The sequence below is a fragment of the Hordeum vulgare genome, chromosome 5H (genome assembly GCF_904849725.1).
Source record: "Hordeum vulgare subsp. vulgare chromosome 5H, MorexV3_pseudomolecules_assembly, whole genome shotgun sequence".
Classification (NCBI taxonomy): domain Eukaryota; kingdom Viridiplantae; phylum Streptophyta; class Magnoliopsida; order Poales; family Poaceae; genus Hordeum; species Hordeum vulgare.
Genome location: NC_058522.1, coordinates 241,922,394 through 241,929,754, shown reverse-complemented (window position 1 = coordinate 241,929,754; position 7,361 = coordinate 241,922,394).

Here is a 7,361-nt window from a genome sequence, read left to right as displayed (position 1 = left end):
TATTAAGAAGGCAAAAGGTTACCGATCGGTAAAGTCAAACGTAAGCATCCGAGCTACAGGAACATAACCAACTTACCCATTCAATGGGGTTATAGGCGGAGAAGCCGTCCCTAATGGTCACGCGGCCAAACTCTTCTTTTTCTTCTTTGAAAAGGTCCGCCAGAATAGCCGCTAGTGCTTCCGGATTATTTGGCCCCAATCGTCTGGAATGGGTGGTGTTGCTTGTCCCATTGTAACGCCACAAAGGGTGCATACGCTGTTGAATTGGTTGGACGTAGCGGGTAATTACCGAGGCCATCACCTCAATGATGGTCAACTTGTTCTGAGCTAGCAGCCTCACCTTGGTGGCCAGGCATTTTACCTCGAAGCTCTCTTCTTGGGAGGGGATCTTTGGTCGCCAGTTGAATCGCTTATTTAAAGGGTCCTCGTAATATTTGGGTAGACCTCTTTGAGCTGGGTCGAATAAGGGGGCGTCTTCAATATAAAACCATTCCAAGGACCACTCGTTGGTTTCCTTCTTTGGGGTCCCGATAGGATATTCCATTCCGGCTATACACCTTACTTCAGCACCGCCCACTTCCCGGATTGACCTTCCCCTAGTATGGGTAACGAGACAGAAGTACTTTATCCATAAGTTGAAGTGGGGGCTAAGAACATCTCGCACAGGGATACAAAGCCTGAGATGTGAAGGATTGAGCCGGGGGTGAGGTTGTGGAGTTGGGTCCCATAGAATTCCAGCAAGCCCCTCGGGAAGGGATGGACCGAAAAGCCTAAGCCTCATAGCAGGAAGGAAATGAAGCAAACCCTCTCACCCTGGCGAGGGGGGGGGGGGTAGGGAAATTCTCCACAAAGGCCTCGTCATTCATGGAGGTCAACCCAGCGCGAGTGGGCGAAAGATCCAAAGTAGGGAGATACCCTTGTACATCGAGGTGGCCCAACTAAAGAAGGGAACATCTTGTCCAGTCTCCTTGGAGAGGACCGTGAGGGCGCAAGGAAGAACCCACCATATTTCCAGGCTCTCAAGCTTTAGGGCTTCTTGGTGGTACTTAGGTGGTGAATATCGCCTAGGGCCGATTCGATCTGCTTAAATAGGTGTCTTCTCCCTCGGCTTACGAGAAGCGGTTCTGTAAAGGACTCCTGAATTGCTTGTCTTTTATTATTGCAAGCAGGAATCAAGGGCTACTATCGATCTTCGAGCGGGAAGGTTAATGTTGTGGGGCCCGAAACACTTCGACAATTGGGGGCCAGATAGTGACCAAATTGTTGTTCTCCGAATCAAAAGGAATAGAGGAACTCGCCTCACAAGCCCAATACTTTGGGTGTGTGGATCTACGGAAGACTATATACATCGGTGTTGGACGCTAGTTCGGGGGTTACTAAGGGAGTCTGAGATTAAGGGGTCCTTGGGCCGTCGGCTCATCTCTCGTGGGTCGACTTAATGGAATGCTCTATTGAAGACCGGACAATGTGACGACCTCGTGTTCATGAAGAAAAGCTCCAAAGATTGGCGCGGTGTCCAAGGTTTGAAGTCGAGATCAGCGCATCTAGCCACGGTTGGAGGACAGTTATGTGTAACCCCAGGTATCCCTCGTGTCTATAAAAACCAAAGGGTTTCATCCGTAGAGGGAGGTCGACTCATCTAATTCTCATCCACATCAATACTATCAAGCAGGACGTAGGATTTTACCTCCTCGGGAGGGCCCGGAGCTGGGTAGATATTGTTCCCATCGTCCTGTCTTACCCATCGATCTAAGGTCCATAGCTCAGAACCCCTGCTACGTCAACAAAGTCCTTCCCCGGCATTAGTGCGAGAGATCCTTCTGTCGTCTCTTGAACTTGCGTTAGTTTTTTCCTTGAAGAGGAAAGGGTGATGCAGCACACGAGCAGTAAGTATTTCCTTTAGTTTGAGAACCAAGGTATCAATCCAGTAGGAGAATCTCGTCAAGTCCAGAGTACCTACACAAACACAAAGAGCTTGCACCCAACGCTATAAAGGGGTTGTCAATCCCTTCAAGATTGTTTGCAAAGTGAGATCTGAAGGCGGAAAGTGCAACGAAGTAAAAAGTGTAAGACTGAAAATATGGTGTGGAGTAGACCCGGGGTCCATAGTGTTCACTAGAGGCTTGTCTCAAAATAGCAAGTATTACGGTGGGTGAACAAATTACTGTCGAGCAATTGATAGAACCGCGCAAAGTCATGACGTTATCTAAGGCAATGCTCATACATACAGGCATCACGTCCGAGACAAGTAGACCGATACTTTATGCATCTACTACTATTACTCCACATATCGACCGCTATCCAGCATGCATCTAGTGTATTGAGTTCATGACGAACAGAGTAACGCCTTAAGAAAGATGACATGATGTAGAGGGATAAACTCAAACCAATGATGAAAACCCCATCTTTTTACCCTTTGTGGCAACAACACGATGCGTGCCTCGCTACCCCTTCTATCACTGGGTGAGGTCACCGCACGGTATGAACCCAAAACCAAGCACTTCTCCCATTGCAAGAATCATAGATCTAGTTGGCCAAACAAAACCCACAACTCGAAGAGAATTACAAGGATATGAAATCATGCATAAGGGAGATCAGAAGTAACTCAAATAAGATTCATAGATAATCTGATCATAAATCCACAATTCATCGGATCTCGACAAACACACCGCAAAAGAAGATTACATCGGATAGATCTCCAGGAAGATCATGGAGAACTTTGTATTGAAGATCCAAGAGGGAGAAGAAGCCACCTAGCTACTAGCTATGGCCCCGTAGGTTTATGGTGAACTACTCACGCATCATCGGAGAGGTCATGGTGTTGATGAAGAAGCCCACCGTGTCCGAATCCCCCCTCCGGCAGGGCACCAGAATGTGCCCCAGATGGGATCTTGCGGGGACAGAAGCTTGCGGCGGTGGAAAAGTACTTCCGATGATCTCCTGATTTTTTATGGAATTTTAGGGAATATATAGGCGCAAAACCTAGGGCAAAGGAGCCTCAGGGAGCCCACAAGCCAGGGGGCGCGGCCCCCCTGGCCGCGCCATGAGGGCTTGTGGGGTCCCTGGTGGCCCCGTGCCCTGATTCTCCGGCTTCCCGATCTTTTTCTGTTCCGGAAAAAATCTTTTTGGCAGTTTCATTCCGTTTGGACTCCATTCAGAATCCTCCTCTGAAAGGGGTCAAAAACATGGAAAAAACAGGAACTGGCTCTTGGCACTGAGTTAATAAGTTAGACCCAAAAATATATAAAAGGCATGCAAAACATCCAAAGTTTGACAAGATAATAGCATGAAACCATCAAAAATTATAGATACGTTGGAGACGTATCAAGCATCCCCAAGCACAACTCCTGCTTGTTGCTGCTAGCAGTCCCCGGCAACGACACTCAAAGAATGTTGTTGACGTGTTCCTGACTTGATGCCTCCACGGCAACAGAGCCAGAACTGCTCCCAGTTACTCAACAATTAGCAATTGTCTTGCAATGGCCCACCAACACGTGGGTTCGCGACAGTTTTCGAGTGTAGAGTATTCAACCCAATTTGTTGATTCGCCCGTCAGGAAGTATACTCTCAAGTATTAGCAGCTGAATGTGTCAAATTCAACCGCACCTGAAAGATTAGTATCTGCAAGCAAAGTATCAGTAGCAAAGTAGTATGATAGCAACGGTGCCAGAAACGATCTATTGACGACAGACTATTCCTAACGGTTGTATCAATGGCGCCAAAGGTTGCCAGTGGACGGGAAATATTCTTTCCCGTCAACATCAAGCGAAAAAGTATTGTACCAGGTAGTAGCAATGTAATGAGTAATAGCAGTGGCAAGGAACAACAGTAGTGACAGCAGTAGCAAGTAGCAACAGTAGCAAGTAACAGCAGCAGAGCAAAGCAAGTAACAGCAGTAGAGCAAAACAAGTAACAGCACCAGAGCGAAACAAGTAACAGCGGTAGTGGGACAAACTCGTAGGCAATGGGTCGGTGATTCGTTTGGATGACATTCATCATGCAACAGTTATAACACGGAGAGATATGTGGCTAGCTCCTGTTCGTCAATGTGATGTAGGCATGCATTCCGTGTGTAGTCACACGTGCTTAGGGAAAAGAACATGCATGACATCTATTGTCCATCCCTCCCGTGGTAGCGGGGTCCAAAAGGATAATACGGGATATTAAGGTTCTCCTTTTAATAAAGAACCGAAACAAGGCATTAGCACTTGGTGAACACATGAACTCCTCAAACTATGGTCATCACCGGAGTGGTTCCTGTTATTGTCACTCCGGGGTTGCCGGGTCATAACACATAGTAGGTAACTACAACTTGCAAGATCGGATCTAAAACACACATATATTGGTGACAACATAATATATTCAGATCTGAAATCATGGCACTCGGGCCCTAGTGACAAGCATTAAGCATGGAAAAGTAATAGCGACATCAATCTCAGAACATAGTGGATACTAGGGATTAATCCCCGTCAAAACTAACTCGATTACATGATAGATCTCATCCTACTCATCACCGCCCAGCGAACCTACGAATAGATTACTCACGAACGATGAAGAGCTTCATGGAAGTGGAGAGGGAAGAAGGTTGATGATGACGATGGCGACGATTTCCCCTCTCCGGAGCCCAAAACGGACTCCAGATCTGCCCTCCAGATGAAGAACAGGATGTGGCGGCGCCTCTGTATCGCAAACGCGATGAAATCTTCTCTCTTGATTTTTTTCTGGACGAAAGTGAATTTATAGAGCTGGAGTTGGGGGCGGCAGACCCACGTGGGCCCCACAAGCTTGGTTGTCGCGGCCAGGGGGCACGGCAACAGGGCCTGTGGCCCACTGGCCCATCCCCTCTGGTGGATCTTTACACAGGTATTTTTCATATTTTCCAGAAATATTCTCCGTAAATTTTCAGGACGTTCCGAGAACTTTCATTTTTGCACAAAAACAACACCATGGCAATTCTGCTGAAAACAGCGTCAGTCTCGGTTAGTACCATTCAAATCATGCAAATTAGAGTCCAAAACAAGGGCAAAAGAGTTTGGAAAAGTAGATACGATGGAGACGTATCAACTTCCCCAAGCTTAAAACCTTGCTTGTCCTCAAGCAACTCAGTTGACAAACTGAAAGAGAAAGAAAAACTTTGACAAACTTGCTTTGATCTTGTTGTTGCAACTATGTCTAACTCGTAACCAGAATTTCAGCAAGATCACAAGTTAACCACATAAGCAAGTGACACAAACGCCTCACGGTAAACTAATATCAATGGCATAATCAGCTAGCAAGCAAATAATAATGAGTTTCAGATACCAACAATTCAATCAAAACAGGCATGAAGCAATATGAATAGGTGGTATCTCACTAGCCCTTTCTGATACCGCAAAACATAAATGCAGAGCACTTTCAAATATCAAGGGTTGACTAAACATTGTAATTCATAGCAACGAAGATCCAGTCATAGTCATACTCAATATCAATCAAAAGCAAAGCATAAAAATGACAGAGGTGCTCTCTAATAGGTGCTTAAATAAGAAGAGGATGACTCAACAGGAAAATAAATAGACAGGCCCTTCACAGAGGGAAGCATTGATTTGCAGAGGTGCCAGAGCTCAAGCTTTGAAAACAGAGATAATAATTTTGGGTGGCATGCTTTCATTGTCAAGGCAATGACCAAGAGTTCTCAATATCTTCCATGCTACTCATGCTATAGGCGGTTCCCAAACAGAAAAGTCAAGTTTTAACTCCCCCACCACCAATCAATCACACTCCACGGCTAGCCGAATCCTCGGGTACCGTCCATACTAACATCAATCCGGGGGGGGGGGTCTTGTTTTACAGTTATGTTTTCAATTTAAGCGTGGAACTGGGCATTCCAATTACCGGCCCCTTTCTTGTGAATGACAGTCAATAATCACATGTCGAGGATAACACGCCTAACATGGAAAATACCAATAGCCCCCTGTCACCACATGAGCGGTTCGGGCATGCAAAACAGATTATTTCTTGAAGGTTTAGAGAATGGCACATGCAAATTTACTTGGAACGGTAGGTAAATACCGCAAATAGGTAGGTATGGTGGACTCTCATGGAAAAACTTTTGGGTTTATGGAAGTAGATGCACAAGCAGTATTCCGCTTAGTACAAGTGAAGGCTAGCAAAAGACTAGGAAGCGACCAACTAGAGAGCGACAACAGTCATGAGATGCAAAGAGTTTGACTAACATGGAGTGGAAGTATGAACAAGATATAAATCACCATGAACACGAACATCATAGAGGCTATGTTGATTTTGTTTCAACTACATGCATGGACATGCGCCAAGTTAAGCCACTTGAATCATTCAAAGGAGAATACCATCCTATCATACTACAGCATAGTCATCTCAAAATCTATGTTGGCATTCAAGACAAACCATTATAAGCTCCTAGCTAAATAAGCATGGCATCAGAAACTATGATCTCTAAGTTGTCATTGCAAACATGGTTCTCTCACAACCAAGCTGAATCTGGGACGACAAGCTAGTCATAATTACAAAAACAAAATAGATAGAGTTCATACCAGCTTTTCCAGTCTCAGTCACTTCATCATATATCATCATTATTGCCTTTCACTTGCACGATCGAATGATGTGAACAATAATAAGAGTGCTCGTGCATTGGACTAAACTGAATCTGCACGCAAACACAAAGGAGAAGACAAATTAATATGGCTCTTTGAAAGCTAAACAGGTATGCATGCAAGAGCCACTAAACATTGTAACCAACATCTTCTACCTTGACCCAAAGAAAAAGAAAACTATTTACACGGGAAAGCTCCCAACAAGCAAAAAAAGAAAGGAAAATATTTTTGGGTTTTCTCAAAAGGACACAAAATAAGAAAACAAGAAAACGAAAATAAACTTGCATGGATAATACAGTGGCAAAGTGTGAACACCGACGAACAAAGTGAAAGCATAAGCATGAATGTAAAGTCGGTGAGAACACGTACTCCCCCAAGCTTAGGCTTTTGGCCTAACTTGGTCTACTCCCAAGGCAGGAAATAACCAGCTCCGGGATACTCCGGAGCGGACTGTGGATGCCACTGCTGTGTGAGCTCCTCTGGCTCCCATTGATAAACTGGCGTCTGGTACTCTACTAGCGGCTCGGGCACGGGAACATGTGGTTGGGCTAAGCCCCAATATGCGTAGATGTCCGAGGGCATAATTGTGTACCTGCATGCATGAAGATCAAACAAAGAAGGAGCAGGCAAAGTAATAGTCTCTCGAGTACCCTGACTAAATACCAGGTTATAAATCATCCGTCTACTAGCATCCCTATCCAGAAAATCATGGTGAACCATGCTGTCATAATCCAGTTATTTCTCAGGAAGAAG